We start from the raw sequence: 22,593 nt of genomic DNA on the forward strand, positions 1-22,593 counted from the left end.
ATCTGGAAACCCAAAAGCAACTTTCAGACAGATAATAAGACTTCATCGGGGTGATGAAGCTTTGCTTCTGACTAGTCATTGTCTTTCCTAACACTCCCACAAGGTGAAGATGTATTCTATAGTTTGAGGATATGTACAGCCTGACCAGCTGAAATTGTGGACTTTATTTCTTTGTGAGAACTCAGTAGTCTTCACAATAGTGATTTTTCAGTCTGTATTTGATTTTCTGATTTCATATTGATTAAGTAGAAGTTGGTGTCATAACTAGCTCATGGCCTTGAGGTACAAAAGTATAGTGGGCATGCTCTGAAGACTGTGTTTAGGTAGTTTAAGTACTATTGTTCTTAGCTGGTTATTAAAGCAGTGACAGTTTAAGTCACTTAACTTTACATTGAGATGTGTGAGAACCTATACCAGTGCTTTCTGCATCTTAATAAGCAGAAATACCTTAAACTGGTCTAAACTGATCTGCTTACTCCAGATCAGAGTACCAGCCACGGTCTCCCCTTTATTAGAGAATTGAATTCACCACATCCAAAAGGAAATAAAATAAGATCTGACTTTTCTTCCTATGAGTTTCCAGAAAATGTGTCAGAATTTCTGATTCATTGTGTTTATCATTTTAATATTCAGCTTGTATTAACATATTATATGTTTCTGTCTATGCTGTAATCAGCTGTTGAAATTAGTGGCAGTAACAATGGTACATGATGATGCAGAACTGAGAATAATCAGGCATATTCAGTACTGGACATAACATGTATTTATTGATGGCTAATAAATATATTATTATGTATCAATAATATTAAATATCTACTCTTTATTAATATAAAGATTACTCTTTACTTTCCCATGCATTTTTTCTTTTCATAATGTATTATATGTATCAATAATTAGAACCGATGCCACATCATATACAATTTTACATATAATACATTCTTTGTCTCTTCAAAGTGCAAAGTACATTAAATATTTTTAAAATATCCTCTTGTTCTAACTGATTAACTATATCTTTATTCATATATTATTTACTATTCATTTTTTCAGTAGGTGGAACGAGCACTGATTCCTCAAGTGCCTAAATGCCACTGAAGTCACTGAAATGCCATTGAAGTCACTGCTGCAGCACACAAGTTTCTGCTGCAGGCACACATATTATAAAAGAACGGCTGAGGAAAGCTCTGCTCAAACAACTTACAGCTGATACAGCATTGCTGTATGCTGGAGTGAAGAAATACAGAGAAGAGTTGGTTTAACATACCAGCCACCAAGCTAGGCCCAGTTTAGATCTCCCCTCCCCCAGTTCTCTCCCTTTGTTAAATTCACACATTCTGCTTTTCCAATTGCTTTAGCCCGAAGCAGTTGACATTTACCCCGGCTAGATAATCGAGGAATAACATTTGCGTTACAGTTTAACATGACCTCTGCCTCTACAGCTCTTTTTAGATTACCTTCCAAAAAAAAAAAAAAAAAAAAAAAAAGGTTGCTGACACTGTAGTGAGGCACTGTAGTGAGGTGTGGAAAAAAAAATAAAAGAAAAAGAGAGAGAGAGAAGCTTATTATTGCAGTGGAACAGTCAATGTCATGAGAAGCTGCTCTGCCCTTTTCAGTTGTGGGTGAGCAACTATTAAGGAGAAGGTATTAAAAGGAGGAACAACTGTGATGCGAGGGACACACAGGTTAAGCTAAAAGCAAAGGTTAATGGATTGACTGTTACCTGTGTATGAGGCTTAATGTTGGTCTATACACAAGAGAATTGCTTCTAGCTTGTATTTTTTTCATGAAACTAAATTAAAGGACTAATTTATTCCAGCATAGAAGAGTAAGATACTGCTATTGTTGTTGCTTCTAATGCACAAGGACACACGCACAGTATGTCATAAAGTGGTGCTGCTTGTGAAAGGAAGAGCAGAAAAATGGCATATCTGGCTAAAGATATTCACTGAAATCTTAAATGGGCTAATTTGGGTGATTTTGAGGAAATAAAATTTAGAATAATAATCTAATCACATTTAAAATTCAAAAAAGTAGGTTTAAAAATATTACAGCTCATATACAAATAAAAAGAGTGGAATTTTCTAAGAGAAAAAATGATTCAATACCTCCTCCAGAGCTCTAATTTTTATATTTAAAATTCATATTTGTAACATTTATAAAATAGATGTTACACCTTAGTGCCTGCTCATCCTTCAAAGAGTTTCAAGGCGGCTGATCAGGTGGCCTGTAATTTCACACAAAGTGAGAATGAAGTTATTCAGCCAAGCTAATATTATATGCTATGATCAGAATATCTCTTCTAATTTCAGGAAAATAAAACAAACAAAACAAAACAAGCTGATAAAATCTGTTGTTGTTGTTGTTGTTGTTGTTGTTCCTGTTCTTGTTATGCCATCCTGAACATAGAAGATTTGGTATTTGTGTGCTTTGTTGTCACTAATACAAGCAAAATGTTGTGCAATAGAACTGCAGCATTGTCCTCTCCCTTTGAGTGAATTTAAGTAAAATATTTTTGTCCAAAGAAGAAAGAGTGACAGAAGACAAATATATTTGAAATTAAGGAAAAACAGCTAATCTTGGGTTTAGGCCGTCTGTGGATTTTGAACTTTGTCGAGGCTCTTTCATTACAATCAATTTAATTATCTAGACTTTTTCTTAAGCACCACTTTCCACTTGTTTAAATCATGTTTTCAGTGAAAAACAAAACAAAACAAAACAAACAAACAAACAAACACTAAACAATATCAGCATTATAGCTTGGAACAGAGAAAGATGCAAATCAGCCAAATACTCAGCAACTGTCACCTAAAATTTGCATCTTCGATCAATTTTCTTGCTTGATTGTAAGTTTGTGAGGGAAGATCATCAAAGGAAATACATAACAGAATTCAGAATCATAATTACTGAATAACTGAGATCATCAATATGTTAACATTTTGGAATATCAGCTTTCAAAAACTTGACATTTGAAAAAATTGCCTTCATGAAATATGACCTGTTATTCTGTTTCATTACCAATGTTGAATCATTCCCTGTCATTAATTTGGAGATATTTTGCCCAGTTTTATTTTAAATTTCTCAAGTGACTTTCAGCATTTCTCATAGGAGATTATTCTGAAACTTAGTATATTATACTGCCCAGAACGTCTTTCCCTATACTCATTCTTATATTCTATCTGTTATTTTAAATTATTTTTCACAAAGATGGGGTTATATTCTTGCACATTTGAACCAGATGTAGATGGTAAAATTTCATTATGAGCAATTTATCCCAGCAGAAGACTTTTATCTTTATTTATACCCAACAGGAGTCATAATTATCACCTCCCCAGACTACTTGTTATTATTTATAAACATATTTGTTTACTAAATATTTTCTTATTAAGCAGAGAAAGTTGCCATATATTCTCAGATAATACTCACAGTGAAATTAATGACTGAACTCTTCTTTTTTAATTCAAAGCCATGGCATTTGGCCCAGACAAAAATTGTTGGATGAAGCTCAAATAATGCAATATAAAAGCTGCGTAACTGTTTTCCTACTGCAAGAGGACAATATGATATAGTTTAGAAAAAATGAATGTCTGAACATTTGATCTTTATTTATTTATTTTCATTTTAGGAACTGGTTTGTGCAACCTGTGGCTCTTCCACTAGCCTTCAGAAATACAATGAAGGGGCTCTTTCCAAAAGCATCCTTGGGTTTCAGAGCACAACAATTTTGGATGCTCCAATCTTCAAAAAAATTTTGAAGTTAACTGGATTTCTGAGAAGCAGTGCTACATATGGGCACACAACCTGCCTGACTATACTGATGTCTACTCTAGGCATGACGGGGCTATTTCCATACAAATGAAATACATCCTTGACAGGTCATTCCCAATATGGCATCCAACCAGTACATGCAATTCATTCCCTCTAACAGAGAAAGAACATACCATGATCTTTGCATAAGCACAGAATATCAAGAGAAGAGGGGAGTGCTCTATATTTCTGACCTGGTACAAACAGCAGTCTTTTTTCACTATAGTATGAAAAGATACATAAATGACCAGGGTTGCATTTTTAACAAATGCTGACAAGTGATTTCACATTCAACTATTTTTAAAGGTTGACATCAGATACAATAAACGTAGAAATTAAGCAGAGGAAGAGGAGCAAGACTTAACTGATGTACCAGTAGAGTTCCTGCCTAAACAGTATTTAACAAAAGTTCATTTACATTAGAAGCTAGGAAGTCTTTGACTGCTGAAGACTGAAGGGGAATTCTTTGCAGCCCTGCTGCTTCAAGGTACAGGGGAATGGCTGGAATTAAGCAGGAATGAGCACTTGACTGTGGTATAAAAGCCAAAGAACATAGACAGACTAAAAATTCATAAATTTTCCTAGATATACGGTGTTCAGTAATGTTAAAAGGTGTGGTAATATAATAACAATGGACCTTGCAAAGAAATGAAGAAAATATGTATGCAAATAGAAACAAACAATAACAGAAATCCCACTAGTATTCAAGGTATTGACCAACAAAAACTATTGTTATGTCCCACTGAAGACAAAGACTCAGGTCATCTACTAAAGCTCCCGTGGACACTTTACTATCATTGATTCTCTACCTTTCTTCCCAGTACTGCCTTCCCCTCCTGTACTGCCTTCCCAGTACTGCCCATTACATGGTAGTGATAGGCCACAGGAAAGCAACAACTAGATGGAGTTTTGATAACTGCATCTCACAGTTTACCCAGGAAAGAGTTAGTCAGTTGAAAAGCATAAACCAAAAGGACCTTTTGGGAACACACAATGCTGAAGTAAATGAACAGCTATGGAGAGATATTGCCAGTTGCTTGTTTTCCATGGTTCAGCTACCTGAGTTTAAAAGGTGAGGTTTGAAGCTTATTACTTGGGAGCATCATAATGTCCTCCATCGTTGGTCAGGCAGGCAGGGAGAAAGTTTTCTGTGCTGAAGACAGCCTCTGAGGGGATGGAATTCTGCATGGAATGCATCTGTCTATAATGTAATGCTCTTGCATGCTGCAGGAGAGTGTTGTATTGCAGCACTGTCCAGGAGCTCATCTCCCACCTCAAAGCCTCCAACGCCTGTGTGTGCTGCAGGACAACCTGGTCAAGACAGAGTGGCAAGGGAAGAATAGGCAGAGAAGCAACATGGGTTGGGTTGGGACAGAACGGGTGCAACTTTTAAAGTTGGACAGAGGACCATTTTAAGAAGCTGGGCATGCTCTTGAAGAAACCCTGACTGAGCTTCTTCCTGGAGTACCTGATGTAGGAAGATCTTGGAGAAAGACATTTACATTACCTCACTGAGCAGCCATTCATATTCAGCTTCTCTTCAGCACCTGGCTGTAGGAAGGAGGTGGTGCTGTTCCCATGAGAAAGGTCTTCCCCAGCAGCAGGAGAAGGAAGAAGAGCTATTTGGGGATTGTGGGACTGAAGACACTGTCAGTCCCAGGGGTGCTGGAGAAACCCAGACTTGGGACTGGAAATTCCCCAGGGAATGGTAACACTTGGTATAAATGGTGAGGAAAATGCACAATCAGTCCCCGCTGTATTATAGAGTCATAACTGCACTTGTGCTGTGCTGCAACTCCACATGACTCCTCTGCCTTCTCCTGTTTCTTGTCCTGTCTTCTTCCTCCTGTCTCTATTCTGCTCTCTCCTCTAATCTCACTTGTGACACTTGGGTCTCATCCTCAGCCACTCTACCACCAGGAGTGTCCCTCATCCTCCACTGTGCCTCTTCCATGCATAGCCCTTCAGCCCTCTGGCACTGGCCCACCTCTAAACCATCCCACACCCTGCAGTACATAGACTCACACATAGCCTGAAACATCAGACCCAGGAAAAAAATAGTGCCGAGAAGCAGCAGAGGCAGCTGAAGACCTCTAGCAGCCTCCCAACATCTGCAGCATAGATCCTGGATCCAAAAAGTCCCCCGCAGAGCTGTGAACAGGACATGATTTATTGATGATAATTACAAAATAATATTTCTCCTGTTTTAGGTAACTCCAGCTCTTCCCCTTCTGTTTCTGCCACTTCCTCACCTCCTCTTGCCCACAGAGATGTGTGCTGCCTCAGAGCATGTGTATGCAAACTGGTGGCACTGCAAAAAGTTCAAGAGCTCATGACTCAACTCAGTAGCTCACTTACCAATTAATAGAAACTTTTCTCCATCTGTGCCAGCTCTATCCCAGGATATTTCCACTCCCCAATCCCCTGCAGAGGTCAGCTTCATCAGTTTAGATTAAATAATGCATGTGGGTATTGAGGCTGTTTATGGCTGCAGTGTAAACAAGATGTAGGAGCCTCTAGAAGAAATGGGAAGGGAAGGAAAGGACAATTACTTTCATATACTTTATTTTCCAAAGTAGTTATTTTGTGTGTTTATGAGATAAAATTAATGACTGCAGAACCCATTGAGAACAACTACACTTGTCAATGCTATGTGCATAAGTAAGTTGCATCTGTCCTGCAAAAACCATTGTGCACTTTTGAGATGGTCCATAGCACTTTGTCTGTTATACATCTATGCATATAACATTGGCAAAATACAGTGCCACAAAGGCAGATGCAGAAAAAACTATAAACTTGTAGATTCTATGGCAAGTGTAATTCTGGATCAGACCTTCTACAGTCATTCCACATATAGGTACAGAAGTGATGGTTGACTTCTGAGGAATCTGGACCATTAGTCAGTTCACAATTCATGGAGATGAAAGGTGGAGAAAGTCAGAAGAATACACAGACAACTCTACCATGCTTCTGGGCCAGAAAGTCCATCTTGTTTCTATCCTGTAGGGTTTGTCAGAACATGGATGGGGTGGGGTCCTGTGGTAGGGATGGACTGGTGGAAGTGGGGTGAACACAGTGGGAAGACAGGGCCAGGGATACCTGGTGGTTAATCTTCTACAGGTATAGTTCTGTATGTTAAGAGCTCAACAGCAAAAAGGACACTGGACTGGACTAACTGATGATTAGAAAACTTTGCTCTAGATTAGTGTTAAAAAGTGTTAGAAGCTTTTTGTAGTCAGATTGTCTCAGTTAAACACTTCTTGTGCTCACACTGCTGAGTTCACTGTTTCTTTTAAAAGGGTAAGTTCTATCTCACTTTAAATCAATAATACCATACAAAACTTTGTAGTGCTTACAGGAAACAAGTCCCCAGTCAACACAGTGATTCTAGAAAAGCTTCTGTTAAAATTGCAAGATTTGGCCTTCCTGCTCTTGCCTGACAAACCCATTGAGATGAAATTTGTGCATGGGTAACACATGAAGATAAACAGAATGTTTAATACCCTGTCCTTCGTTCATGCATGTTGAATATAGAGACTCATCTGCAAATAACTGCTTTCTTTAAGTATCCTTAGGCTTGTTGTGCAGGAAAACATTGTCATGCTGTATCCTAAGCAGGTGCATAAACTACAGGAACAGTAAATTCATAAACACTTCATAAAGTACAAAACATTAAAAAATATATTTTCTTTAAAGTTACTTTATTCACATTTTTTTTCTAATCTTGATACTTTGTTTATTTATTTGTGAGCACAATTACTTGGAAATGAGTTAGCTGTTAAGAAACCAAACGGAAAATATACTGGGAAATTTGCTATTTAGCTTAACCCTATTTATATTTGAATAGCTGCTACATAGAATGATGATTTTTTTTTTCCCCTCTGTATGTAGGTGAATATTGTAATGGTTGGTTTAGGCTTTAGTTTAGCAGTACATGGAGTCTGTATCTTTCAGTTAGATACATTTATTTAAGGTACTTAGAAGCTGACTTTTATGAGATTATTTAGGCAGTGATTATTTTTGTTGAGAAATGTGTCCTTTATCCCTCTCATTCATCCACCGCTAAGATATTTCTGTTTGTCAGAATGTTTCCATTTCTGATAAATGACTGAAGACTGACTGCTACACTTTATTAAAAAGTAATAACAATTTTTGTACGCACCCTTCACATTGTAAAGGGGGGACCATGAATCAAAGGACACTGCCTGTCTGGGTCTGATAAATGCATCGTTTACCAGCTGAGGAGTTATTTAGGACTGGCTATTAATTTAAATCACATTTATCTTCCCTGAATGGGGGGAGGTTGGTGTGATAGGACTGCGAATGACCAATAGTGCAGCTAAGTGCACATTATTTATTACTACCGCCTGCAAAGCACTGCACAATATGTTAAAAAAAAAAAAAAAAAAAAAAAAAAAAAAAAAAACAGTGCCAATTACCATGGTTAATCTAGTCAGGGCAGTAACAAATTTCTTCCTAACACAAGCCAATTTCTACACTTGTACTTCTTACTCTCTGGAAATTCAGTGTGTGCTGAAAATTCCTGATCATTAAAAACAGCCTATTTATCCTATCCTAAACCTTATTAGGCTAGCACTCTTAAGTCTCATCTTTACTATTAAAAACAAACAAACAAACAAACAAACAAAAAACCTTTCTCAACATTCTGTAGTTTCCCAAGTGCAATAATATTATGTAAACTATGTTTTCTAAGAGATTTCTGAATTTTGTTCTGAGGCATCTGCGGAAAGAGAAACTTTGCTGAGGCTTTGCTGAGGCTTAGCACACTGTTACGTAGAGCTGCTCCAAGCCACTGCCATCTAACCTTTCCAGAAAATTACATACATAGAATTAAAGTAATTCTGATGGAAACAAACAAGCAAGCAAACAAACAAACATATACAGAGTTTTGCAAAGATGTGTGTATGAAATCAGCCTACTACATGTGTCTATGAAAACTATATTTATCTATCCTTTGTTGCTATGGGCTAAGGTAGTAGTCATCATGGCAGGTACTTCTGAAATGTGTAAGTGTAACTAAAATTGATGGTTCCTGAAGAGCAGCTACTGATTGCACTAAGTGTAGCTGCAGTGTTGTATGGTCACTCCCTGTGATCCTTCCGAGGACAGGAAGTTCCTGGGATGGACACTATGGATGGACACTCCATTGTGGCTTACATTCCAATTAACTGGCAGTGCAGGGTGGTATTGTAAGGTGGCCATGGACACAAGGAGAAAAGGAGGAACTACAGACTGAAACCACAATTCTCCTTCTTCATACCTGCTGGAGGATATTGATGACAATAATAAAAATAAGACATTATTTTGATTATCTGCAATCATTTACATCCACACACACTATTTAATTTCCACATCTGTGACAACACATGTTGTCCCTTCTGATATTTCATCAAAACTTCATCTGGAATGTTTTTTTGTTGTTGTTGTTGTTTTTTTTTCTCTTAATGCTGGATTCAACTCCAACAAACAAAATATATTTGTTCCATTGCATACAAAATTCTTAGTAATAAATAGGTTCCTATGAAATTGCATTCAAAAAGCAATATCTACAGATTTTTAGCATACTTTAGCAGATTTTTTCATACTTTGTCAGGCTTAACTGCTACCATTGCCTTGCATTTCAAAAAAGCTATTGCTGTAAGAATAGCTAAGTAATGATTATCAGTGTCTAATACCATATGGTGCTGTATGTGGGTAATGTTGTTCCTGTATGTTCATTGCATCAAATTCCAACAGAAAGTAAGCCTTCATCATTACAAGAAGGGAGTAAATACTGAACACCATGTTTGGAGAAAGTGCTGAGTTTTCCACAACTTTAACCTGAGAAAAAAGCAGGACATTTTTGTGCAAGTAGTCCTAAAACAAATAAACAGAATATTGAAAACAAACAAACAAACAAACAAACAAACAAATCATAATTCATAAGAATGAATTAATTCTAGCAAAATGTTGCAAATACAGGTCCCTGGAAGTCTGATATAATACCTTTAATTTTACATATATATTTTTTTAAAAACATTGAGAGTATTTAAATAACTAGTCAGAGGACATACTGATTTTTTTCTAGGAAGATGTGTTAAAGCAAGAGTATTTTTTTCTTTGATGTATAGGTGATGCTCTTATTCAGCTACAACACAGGAATTAATTCAGGACACTTTATTACAAGTAAGTTTCTCATAATTGTCTCCTCACTCCTAGCAGTTTATGGAGCTCTGGGACTCTGTCTTTCTCAAAAGTATAAACCTTGTGTTTATAGTTCTGGGGATCTGTGGCATACGTTTAGAATTTAAGGCTGGAAGGGAACATGTGGATAAAGTCCTATTCCATGATCTTGCAAACAACTGTATAATATAATCTCTTTACACTTACTAAACTCAACCTTAAAAGCAATTAGGTTTTTATTCCTCATCCTCTACAGCCCTACCTTGCTTGGGAAACAGTTCCAGGGAATGATTGCTGTGCTAGATAAGATACTTCTTTCTAATTTCCAGCATGAATGTACTTACCTATTTCTTTTCATGCCAACCCTTGCATTCAGCTTAAATAGTTCCCCTCATTCTCCTGTGTTTATCTTTACATGTATTTATATACAACAATAAAATCTGCTTTAGGCTCTAGTATGTTAGGTTGAACATGCTAAATTATTTTGATGTCTTTTTGATATTCATTTTTGATATTATTAGGTTTTATTAGGGTTTTTCATGGCACTACTAATGTTCTTCTGTCTTTTCTGGAAATACCTCTGTACTGTATCTCAGAAACACATTGGCTTTTTTTTTTTTTTTTTTTTTTTTTTTCCAGTTACAGTATATTGGCAGCTCACAGTCATACTGTGATCAACTAGAGAGTTTAGGTCATTCTCCTCTTGGTGATTTCTGACAGACGAGCTCTCACCTCATAGCAGAGTATTTGTGTTATTAGTCCCTAAGTGACTGACCTTGTACTTTGTGCTATTGAATTTCATCTTACTTTTATTCCTGTCATTCTCAAGGCTGATTCTTTCATTGAGATATCCTGATCCTTCTCTGTACTGATGATGTGTCTTGCCACTGATGTTATCAATATTTTTGTGCACTAGTGAGATCCCTAATAAAAATACAACCCCTACCTTCCCAAAATGTCTCAGAACTGCACCAGGAGAAACTACTATCATATCCCAAACAGACAGTTCACTTTTTAAACACGCCAACCACCACTCTCTTCAGCCAGCCTTTTTTCCTACTTGATATACCTCCTCTGACAATCCTCAGCTTCTCCAACCTTACCAGTTTTACTGGTCTTCTAATTTGCACCATGGTTCTGATGTCTGATATGTGAATATCTTCCATTTAATGCTAAGGATGTTAGAGATGGATTCTTCCTTTATTGCTGTTGTTGTTGTTGTAGCTGTTCCTTTACTTTTGATTTCCAAATCACTATGTTAAAAAAGTGTCCCAGACAGCTCTTTTTAAGAATACGGAGCTGGATTTGTATGAAGCTGTGTTGGGAAGAGACTGCTTGATGGTTCCACAGTTTTGTACTGCATGAGACACAGCAATGAAAAGATAACACAGGCAATGAAGTGAGATTGAACAGAAGGCTGTGACTCAAATATGTGGCACAAAAGAGTGTATTGCTTTCAAATTTCAAGCTAGCAGGCATACCAATATGCCAACTTCCTGTCAAAAGCACAGAATATAATGAATATTTTTAGGTCAAAAGCTGCTATCATGTCATATAGTTTTTCATAACCCACACTGGTAGAGACTGAATATTCAGGGCAGGTAGATGTGCCCTGAAGAGTTTGTATGTCAATCATTTGTAGTGTAAAGAATGTCTCATATCCACATTGGGTCACAGATTACTTCAGTTACTACAAATTCTCCAACCTAATATTTAAACTGTGTTATACTAAAAAAAATAAAATAATTTTGGTCATGTTTGTGCCATGTTATGACTCTAAGCATTTTGTTTTCTACAAGCATTATAGGTAAGAATTTGACCCAGCTAATCCTCAGGCTCTGGTCTTTCTCGGAGTAAAAGACACACAAACACCTCCGGAGTTAGACACAGAAGATCACACTGCTTGCTTCTGTTGCTTCAGTTCTTTCCTTTTTTCCCTCAGAATTATTTTGTAGGAGCTCACTCTGTGTCACTTCCTCTGCTTACACTGCAGGTATTTAAAAGGCAGTCAGTCCTAATTATCCCATCCCCCTTCACACATCCCCACACCCAATTAATAATGTTCAGTGATGTATGAAGCTGAGTTTACATTAATGCAATTTTTTAATACATTAAACTGCTGTGTGTCTCAGACATTTTATAAATAAATGTCACTAATTTATAAATACTTGTGCTATCCTGGGGAGCACAGACTGTGAAGAGGAAAGGTCAGCAGGGGTGCAATCCTCTCTCTTCCCACTCCTATTTGTAGCTCCTGGGGATTCTCAAAGAGATTAAAACTTACTCTTGCCAAATCCCAGGACGTACAGCTATTACTTACTGTACACAGTGCAATACAATCTAGGCTCAGAAAAGAGCAGCACTAGAACCTACTGTTTGCTCCCATTGTCATAAAAATTGAGTTTTTTTATAAATAAGGAAATAAAAAATGGTCAGGTAATAAATATAATAAGGAAATAAAAAATGTCAAAGTCTGGAGTTCTGTAATATGAATAGGTGTTTCTGCATGTGGGGAGCTACAGGGCAGAAAGGTTTTTAATTCAGAGTCACAGTTACCAGATCAATGAAATTAAGATTATCTGTCACTTAAATCAAAGTTAATTAGAGTTAATGCATAAATTTAATTCCACATTGCAACTTGGGGTGAGAGGGTAAAATGGTACAGAAAAGCCCAAAACCAGAAAGTATCACCAGATGAAATTTCAAAAGTAGCGACTGACATTGCCTAGCTTGTTTTTGAGCTATGGGGAAAGTCAACAAGATGCAGCATTATGCAAATTATGTTTAAAGCTTCATCTGTTTGGGAGTCATTAATGTTAAATTTATAAGAATTGTGAGTCATTTTTTTTCCATTAATTTTAGGTCTCTACATTTCTGAAGCAGAAAATTATCACCTATTTGAACAGTGTACACATATACAGTGTACAAATGTATTTGAACAATGAACACATTGTATATACATGTATAACAATAGCCATAAGTACTTTTCCAAACCTGGACCTAAGTATATGATACAACTGAAAAAAATAAATGTATTTTAAATGTATTACACTAAAGTACAGAGAGAAAGTAAATTATGGTTCTGCCCCTAAATATTTTCATAAATAATTAATCAACTGCAAAGAAAATGTTGTGGGTTTTTTTTGTTTTTTTTTTTTTTTTGTTTGTTTGTTTGTTTGTTTTTGTTTTTGTGTTTTTTTGTTTGTTTTTGTTTTTTGTTTTGTTTTTGTTTTTGTTTTTTTTTTTTAGCCTGCTATCTACAGCTGACCTCTATCTCTGTTTTTTAGCAGATAAAAGAGAACTTTTTTCTTCTATTTCAAGGTGCAGATAATATGAAGGTACTTGTAACAGCATTTGTGGAATTTGGGTTTGAAGCAGTGTCTACAGACTCTCTCCTGCTGCATTTCCTGTGAGATGGTCTCAGAATGTGCCACTGCATTGTTCTTTTTGGGCTATGTTTGCAGACTATTTCTAGCCCACATCAATGCAATCCAAATAATCCTCAGAAGTTGCTTCATTATTTATTAGAAAAAGCAATCTGGCATGCGGTGTGCTATCGACAGCTGAAATCCAATACTCAAAGGTCACCAAAACAAATACCAGAAAGAAAAGGTGTTAAGGCAAATAAAAATACACCTTTTTAATTTTGACTGAATTGATTAAATAACAATTGAGTGGTGTCACAGGTCATAAGGCTTTGAGACATAAGGTCAGCTTAATAGAAAAGAGCCTGGGGCCGTGTCACAGGGTATGCTCTGAGGCCTAGCACTGAGGCCACATCATTGTGCTCATTCCAGCCCTTACCCCATGTAGTCTGAAATGAAGAAATGCCTAAACAGAATAGAGAGCAGTCTAAATAGACTAGTGCTTATTGCTGAGCGCTACCCCCTGAGTCAATGCTGTTTAGAACTGATTACTTTATTTGAAGTGAGAGTACTGGGCATCTTTCAGGAAACATTTCATAAAATTCAGTAGGCCAAGGGGAAAAAAAAAAAACAAGCAAACAAATAATAATAAAACTTTCTGTATCACCAGTACTCTATAAAGTATATACATCTCAGTACAGTCCTGCAGTTCAACCCAGTTATTTCAGGGCTGACATGAGATGAGTGAAGAAGAAAGGGAAACAAATACACCGAAATCAAAGGAACTTTCTACAGAATAAAGAAATGAGCAGTAGTTTATATACACTAAAGTTTTTACACTAACATTATGTTGCACCATTTTGTGTAGTAATGTTGGCTTTAAATGTTAAGTTGTTTTACTCATAAAAATAGCCAGGCAAGGGCACATACTCCTGCAGAAAATCACACATTCTGATTCTATTACTAGCTTTTTTAAAAGGGCTAAGTAATTTTATTTTTAATAATACAAATGAAAGTCTCAGTCTATATCTAATTCAGCCAAGTACTTAAACCTGTGCTCCATCAAAGTACATGAGACATTAACTTTACCAACTTCACTGGGACAACACGTGCAACTATTGCATTCAGAACTCCTCTCCTAGAAACCCAACATATGGAAAATTCAGTTTAGGAAAGATATCCAGATGATGTAATGCTTACATGACTATCATCTTTCTTCAAGGAAGACAAATGCATACAACCTTACTGTGTTGCTTTTTATATGTAATTTCTACCTTTAAAAGGAAAGCTGACACTGAGGAATATAAGAAAATTTCTCTACTGAAGTGAACTGATTAGGAGGTAGCTTGCCTTTTCCTTGTGTGGACATGTATAGTATGTTTTCTGTCCATTGATACTCCAGCATTTGTTTGAAATTCATCTCCTGTGATTCTGTTAGTTCAGACTTTCCACAGTGTTGCTAATTTTTGCTCTAATTTTTGGCTTAATCATCTTGGCACTTAATAAATGGCTATATTTCTGCTGTCTCTGAGGATAGTGATTCTGATTTTCATTCCTTGTTTGAATTAGAATTTTGCTAACTAGTACACTAACTGACTTCATAATTCAAATATTGGGAAATTCTAGAGTTTACCTATCTACTCTTCATTTGTTCAAAACCAGTCATTAACTAATAAATACATAAGATGATGTACATATAGATAATGTTTTAATCTAATTATACAACTCTCAATAAATTATCATCTTCAAACACAAAAAATATTTGAGGAAGCAAAGTGTGGAATCAATTAAGTGATGACAATCAATCTCTCAAATAACTTCATGGTGTTAAGACTGTTTTTTAACACTGGGAATCTGATACCCATTTTAATGTATATCCTACTGAATAATGGAGTTATTACAGCAATTTTCATTCTTTGGAGTTCAAAAAGATAGCTTTCATTTTAGGATTGCCAGTCTATTTATTTTATGTACTTTTTATCCTGAAACTGTTTGTTTCCATTTTGATCAGTTTATTTTAACAAATATTCCATGGCTTCAAAAGATAATACTTAAAAATATAATTATATAAACAGTGAAGTTTAGGGCCTACTCTGTCTACAAACATCAAAAGCAAGGACTTTAATACACAAACAACTTTATCAACAGTTGTAAACCCTTTAAATCACTCAATGATAGAGAAAACCTTTAGCACTGTTAAGAAATGAGCCTGAAGAGTATCAATTGTAGACCATGTACAAATATACAATTCTGCTTGCAGTTTTCAAGTACTCGCAGATAGGGAGAATGGATTCTAGGAACTATACTTACAGGAAATAAAATGCTACTGATCAAAAGTCATTTGAAGAAACTACTTTTTTTTTTTTTTTTTTTTCTGTGAAAATAGCATCTCTGTTTTGCATACACTTGTTCTGTGGTTAGTGCTGTGGTTTGTGTATGCACAGAAGAAGGCTGGACTGCAGTCTGCAGTCCTACAAAAAATCTGTCAGATTATTTACATATTATCTACTATGACTGGTAGAAAGTAACAATGGAATAAAAAATAATAATAATAATAATAATAAAGTAATTTACAGAAATGATGCAAAAGCGTTTGATTGCTGAAATGTTCTTTCCTGTGAAGCCTCCTTGGCAAAAGTGGTAGTGTGAGGTGAGTCAAGACTCACCTCTGCCAAACCCCATGGCCATGAAAAAAGCAAGGAGGATCTGTGAAGACATGGTAGCTCAGGAACAGCCTTAATGTCTCAGATAATTCACATAGTAGGGTTAATGCAAGCACTGCTAGTTCCCAATAACTTTGCATTTTCAATGTCCTGTGGATTTGCACATTTGTATAATAATATTGTTATCACAGAATCACAGAATTTCTAGGTTGGAAGAGACCTCAAGATCATCAAGTCCAACCTCTGACCTAACGCTAACAGTCCCCACTAAACCATATCCCTAAGCTCTACATCTAAACGTCTTTTGAAGACTTCCAGTGATGGTGACTCCACCACTTCCCCAGGCAGCCTGTTCCAATGTCTAACAACCCTTTCGGTAAAGAAGTTCTTCCTAAGACCCAACCTAAAACACCCCTGGCACAACTTAAGCCCATTCCCCCTCATCCTGTCACCAGGCACGTGGGAGAACAGACCAACCCCCACCTTGCTACAGCCTCCTTTGAGGTATCTGTAGAGAGCAATAAGGTCGCCCCTGAGCCTCCTTTTCTCCAGGCTGAACAAGCCCAGCTCCTTCAGCTGCTCCTCGTAGGACTTGTTCTCCAGGCCCCTCACCAGCTTTGTCGCCATTCTCTGGACCCACTCAAGTACCTCGATGTCCTTCTTGTAGCGAGGGGCCCAAAACTGAACACAGTACTCGAGGTGCGGCCTCACCAGAGCCGAGTACAGGGGGACGATCACCTCCCTAGCCCTGCTGGTCACACTGTTTCTTATATGAGCTTTGGCCTTTCTAATTTTGTCCCTGCACAGCCTCGCAACATCCTTATAGTCCTCCCTAGTGGCCTGTCCACTTTTCCAAAGATTATAAACCCTCTTTTTTCTCCTAAGCTCAAGCCACAGTTCTCTGTTGAGCCACGCTGGTCTTCTTCCCCGCCAGCTCATCTTTGGGCACGTGGGGACAGACTGTTCCTGTGCCATTAAGATTTCCCTCTTGAAGAGCGCCCAGCCTACCTGGACTCCTCTGCCCTTCAGAACCGCCTCCCAAGGGATTCTACCAACCAGTGTCCTCAGCAGCACAAAGTCAGCCCTCCGGAAGTCCAATACAGTGGTTTTACTGGTCCCCTTCCTGGCCTCGCCAAGAATAGTGAACTTCACCATTTCGTGGTCCCTCTGCCCAAGACAGCTCCCGGCAATCACATCCTCCACCAGTCCTTCTCTGTTTGTGAAGAGAAGGTCTAGCAGGGGTGCCACCCCTGGTAGGCTCACTAACCAGCTGTGTCAGGAAGCTATTTTCCATGCTCTCCAGAAACCTCCTAGACTGCTTTCTCTGGGCTGTGTTGTGCTTCCAGGATATGTCAGGGAAGTTGAAGTCCCCCACGAGAACAAGCGCTGAAGATTTCACAACTTCTGTCAGCTGCCTGTAGAACTCCTCATCCGTCTGCCCATCCTGGTTCGGGTCTATAACAGACCCCGACCAGGACACCAGCCTTGTTGTCCCTGCTGATCCTAATCCAAAGGGACTCGACCTTGTCATTCCCAGCCTTGAGTTCTACAACATTGAAAGACTCTAATATAGAGAGCCACACCACCACCCCTTCCGTGCTGCCTGTCCCTTCTAAAGAGCTTATAGCCAGTCATTGCAGCACTCCAGTCATGATAGTGGTCCCACCATGTCTCCGTGATGGCAACCAAGTCATAGCCTGCCTGCTGCACGATGGCTTCCAGCTCCTCCTGTTTGTTACCCATGCTGCGTGCATTGGTGTAGATGCACTTCAGTTGGGCCATTGCCTTATCCCCCGGCCTTGCTATTGTTCCCCCTGGCACAGCTCCAACAATCCTTGCTTCAGCCCCATCCCCCTTCTTACCTAGTTTAAAGCCCTCTCAATGAGCCCCGCCAGCTCCTGGCCCAGGATCCTTTTTCCCCTAAAAGATAGGGACCCGTCTGCGGCTATCAGGCTGGGTGCCGAGTAAAGTGCCCCATGGTCGAAAAACCCAAGATTTCTGTGTTGGCACCAGCCCCTGAGCCATGTGTTTAACAGGTGGGCTTTCCGTGTCCTCTCTTTACCCCTCCCTGCCACTGTAGGGATGGATGAAAACACTACCTGCACTCCCGCTCCATCCACTAACCGTCCCAACCCCCCTAAAGTCTTGTTTGATAGCCTTCAGGCTTCTCTCTTCAATGTCGTCACTACCTGCCTGGATGTGAATAATAGTCTGAGGGGGGAACCAGGTTGGGAAGCTTCCTGGCAACGTCCCTGACCCTGGCCCCAGGGAGGCAGCAGACTTCCCTACAGGTAGGGTCAGGCTGACAAACAGGGCCCTCTGTTCCCCTAAGAGAGTCTCCCACAACAATAACCCTTCTGTCTTTCTTGGTCAATATGGTCAATATGGTCAATCATGATCAATAAGACTACTGGATTTGAATACAGACAAAGAAATTGCTTATATTGTATTATACCTGCTGCCAGTTCTGGCTGTAAATCTACTATATAAGGGATATATATCTGTTGAGGCTTTACATTAATATATGCATATTGCCCACAGGTCACTTATACCCCAGGAATATTCACCTGGTTCATGGTCTACTTCCAGCGCCCCATGGGTTTGGGTGGAAGGCAAGATGTTTTGGGTCTTGGGGTGCTGTAGTAGCTACTTCTCCCTGACCTGTATATTTACCTGAGGGCCTAGTACTTTTTCATCTATAGTAGGTGATCTACACATGGCGTGGGAAAAAGGTTGAGGCCACACAGAGAGATTAGGCGCTACTGAAAAAAATGAATGAATAATTAGGCGCTTTGACCTTTGAATAATTAGGCACTTTTGTTTTGTTGTACCTCTGTCTCAGTTTCACATTCTGTCTAATCTATGCTTTTGTATGACTGAAATATGAAAAGTGGTGTCTTTAAGTCTCTGACTTTACTTTCCAGGCTGGAAATCATAGTTCTAGACAAATTATAACATTTGCATTTTCTCTGGATTTAGGCAGAACATTTATTTTCTGATCTACTTTCTCCCTCTCACAGTAGTCTCAGATACTGTGAAGAATGGAGACATTCATTCATGATAGCCCTGAAGCTTTTCTCTTGTGCCAGCAGTCTTGGGTTAGCTTCTTGTATTAAATGCCTGAGTTTTAAAGAATGTGAACACCTAACAGCTCAGGTTTATAGCAAGGGTGGGCAACAGGTACTTGTACTTCTGGCACTGAGCTGTTTGTTTAGGAGTCAGATATTCAAAGTTTAAAGAGTTCTTGATGGATTCTGTTGATCAGATCCAAAGAAATGGCCATGGCTACAAGGTGTCCCTGTTGTACATCTTTGAAAGTATTCGCTTAAATTCATGAACTGGACTTCAGCATCATTAGTTGATTTATTTACATTTATTAACTGTACTGTTTAACCTCTTACCTCTTCCTTAGTAATGTATTTTAAATGACACTTTTTATATGATCTTGCATTAGGCTAGAAAGTCTTCCTAATGGTAAGCATTTTTGCTGAAATACTAGCATAAATATTCCTAACTTTGCTTTTTCTTGGTGATATTGCCCATTTATATTTTAAAGTCTATATTACTACATATTCGTACTTGTATCTTACTTGGCATTCTTCAATTTTACTTCACATATTACATAAAATTGTGTAAATTCTCTGAGGTTTAATTCAACCTTTTCTCTTCAGCAAATTAATTCAGGACGTAATGTCCTGTAGGTGGATAGAGGGTTTATGTAATCTTTTCCTGAACTTTCCTAAGAGTTTTCCAATTAACTGAGGTAACAAATAAATCAATAGATTAAAACTGCAAAAATAATTTTGTGGTGTACATTGTTTCCTTTTCATATTAGCGAAGTTTCCTTAAAGAGCAATTCATATTTTTAAAGACTTTAACTAAAGCATGAAAGTTTAAATCATTGCTCACTGTTTATGGGAAGCACCAGCTGAGATGGATTTCCATGGCAATTCTTACCTGAGTGCTCACCATTCAGCTTCTCATTAGTTTTTGAATAGTAAAAAGAAATAAATTTCTTCTCCATAGAGGAGAAGAAACTCTTGTGTATACACAGTATACACAGTATACACAAGAGCTTCTTGTATAGCTCTTGCTATACATAAGTATTATATAATATCTCTGTTTCTATGCTCTGTGAATTCATTAAATGAACAGTAGCAGAGATATGAAGACCTCACCCAATTCAATGATACCAGTGAAGAGCCCACACACTCCAGATATGTAGGTGACCTGCAAACTAGGCAATGCAAAAGTGGAAGCTGTACTGCAGGAAATCAGAACAGTTCTTTTAAATGGGTACATTGAAATAATCACATCAGTTAAGGAAAGTTATAGCCACCCAAGATCGAACTTGTGGTTTACCTCATTTCATCAATACTTGAATAAGAAAGGTGAAAACTGATCGTTATCTGTAAGGTAAAGGAAAGCTGATAGTTTGGGACTGCAAGATCAAAATCTGAGAGCAAAACAAGTCCTTCAGAACTATGATGATTAGGGGACTGGAGCATCTGTCTTACAATCAGAGGCTGAGAGAGTTGCACTTGTTTAGCTCAGAGAAGAGAAGACTGAGAGGGAATCTTATCAACATATACAAATATCTGAAGGGAAGGTGTCAAAATGATGGGGCCAGACTCTTTTGAGTGTACCCAGCAACAGGACAAGAGGCAGTGGGCACAAACTGAAACACAGGAAGTTCTGGCCTAATATGAGAAAACATTGCTTTATTCAAAGGTTGACAGAGTACTGGAACAGGTTTCCCAGAGAGGTTGTGGAGTCTCCTTCTTTGTAGATATTCAAAACCCACCTGGATGCAATCCTGTGCAATGTGTTCTAGGTGACCCTGATTGGCAGGAGGGTTGGACTAGATGATCCCCAGAGGTCCCTGCCAACCTCAACCATTCTGTGATTCTGTGATAATTATAAGAAATCTGCTTTATCCAAAATAGTCTAATTCCAAACCTGTGCCACTGAGTATTCCAAGACTGGCTACTGGGGAAATGAACCAACCCTCCAAGTAAGATGACTGAAAACCATGTTTATCACAGAAAAAAGTATGTGAAAGATACGAAATGGCCCCAATTAATTTTGATGTCTTAGATTCCTATGAGTGAATAAAATAATCCCATAAAAGTTCATACAAGTGTCCAGAAAATACTAGTTACATTGTTTCCACAGTGATGAGAGATTCGTCTCTAGCACCACCTATTTTCTCATGTACCTGCTGTAATGTTTTTCTTAAATCTTTGATTAAATGCTTTTTGTGTGTGTGTGTGTGTGTGTTTGAAAATAAAAATAAATCTAAATGAAATTGAGAAACATAACTCAGTTCTGGGGTCAAGTAGTTCTAGATACATCTGATAACATGCTTAATATTCTTAGATAACTGTTTTCTGAAGAAATAGTACTGATTTCTTCTTGCCTTCAAGATTATTTTTCTTTATGAAGAAAGTTCTGACTTCCCCGGTCACCAATTTAACAGTGTTTCATCATGCTGCAAGCTGCCTAAGTGTGCTAAGTCACCAAGAAGCCCATCTAGGTATGTTTATAATGTGAATAGTTAAAGACATTCCTACCCTCATATACATTCAAAAAAATAAAAAAGGGTGTGGAAAAAAAAAAAAAAGGAAGAAAAAAGAAACAACAACAAAAATGTCCTCTCTCTAACAGGTCTAGTGGAAAGCTAGAACGTTTGAATAAAATATTCACTATGACTCTTTTATTTGACAAAAATTCCCAGACCATGACTTCCTTTCATAGTTCAAATGTCAAGCATCCCTTCCACTGTGGTCAGGGTGGCATGCAGGAACAGAGAGAGACCCTAAACAGAAGTCTTTAATGATGACAAGCCTGGTTAACTCAATGACCCACAACATCTTTTGTCTCCTTTTCTCCCCATGTTGGCTCCTGCTGATTCATATGGGGAAAGCCAACTAGCAGAACAGTTGCTCATGCATACTCTGGGGAAAATGCTTTCTTCATCCTTGTGCAAAGAGTGCAAAAGGCCCTTCAATTTCCTCTACACTGTTTTTCTTTCTTTCTTTTTTTTTTTCCTTTTTTGTCTTTTTCTCTGATTGACTAGCTTTATATTGATTGAAAAGTCATTTCCTTTGCCCAGTCTTCTGAAAAACAAAATAAATGTTTTCTGTGACCCTAACTCTTAGATTTTTCTTTCTGCAGAGCTAAAGAAAAAGTTTCCTGTCAATTATATTGAAGAAAAAATTATATTGTTGTTTTGTAGCACTTTTTTTTTCTCTCTATGTGTCAAAAGGGAGCAAATGATGCATTAAAGCCTAAAAGCTGAAATAAAGATTAGGTGTAAAGTGCTATTGATCCCTTTACGAAAAGAAGCTAAGACAGATTCCACTTCACTGTCAGGTTACATTTTCAGTAAGTTACCCAGATGCAAGATTTGAAACTTCTACAAAGGAGTCTTTAAAGCATTGCTGAAGATATCAAACAAGATTAGACCAGACAGTAAGAACAACCATTAAAAAATGTCAGTGGTGCAGCTGAGGTACTGTCAGTTTGCATTGTCCCAGTCAGTTTAATGTAGCCCAATGTCTAAGTGTTTAGGATGCCCT

The sequence above is a fragment of the Anas acuta genome, chromosome 2, assembly GCF_963932015.1.
Source record: "Anas acuta chromosome 2, bAnaAcu1.1, whole genome shotgun sequence".
NCBI lineage: Eukaryota > Metazoa > Chordata > Aves > Anseriformes > Anatidae > Anas > Anas acuta.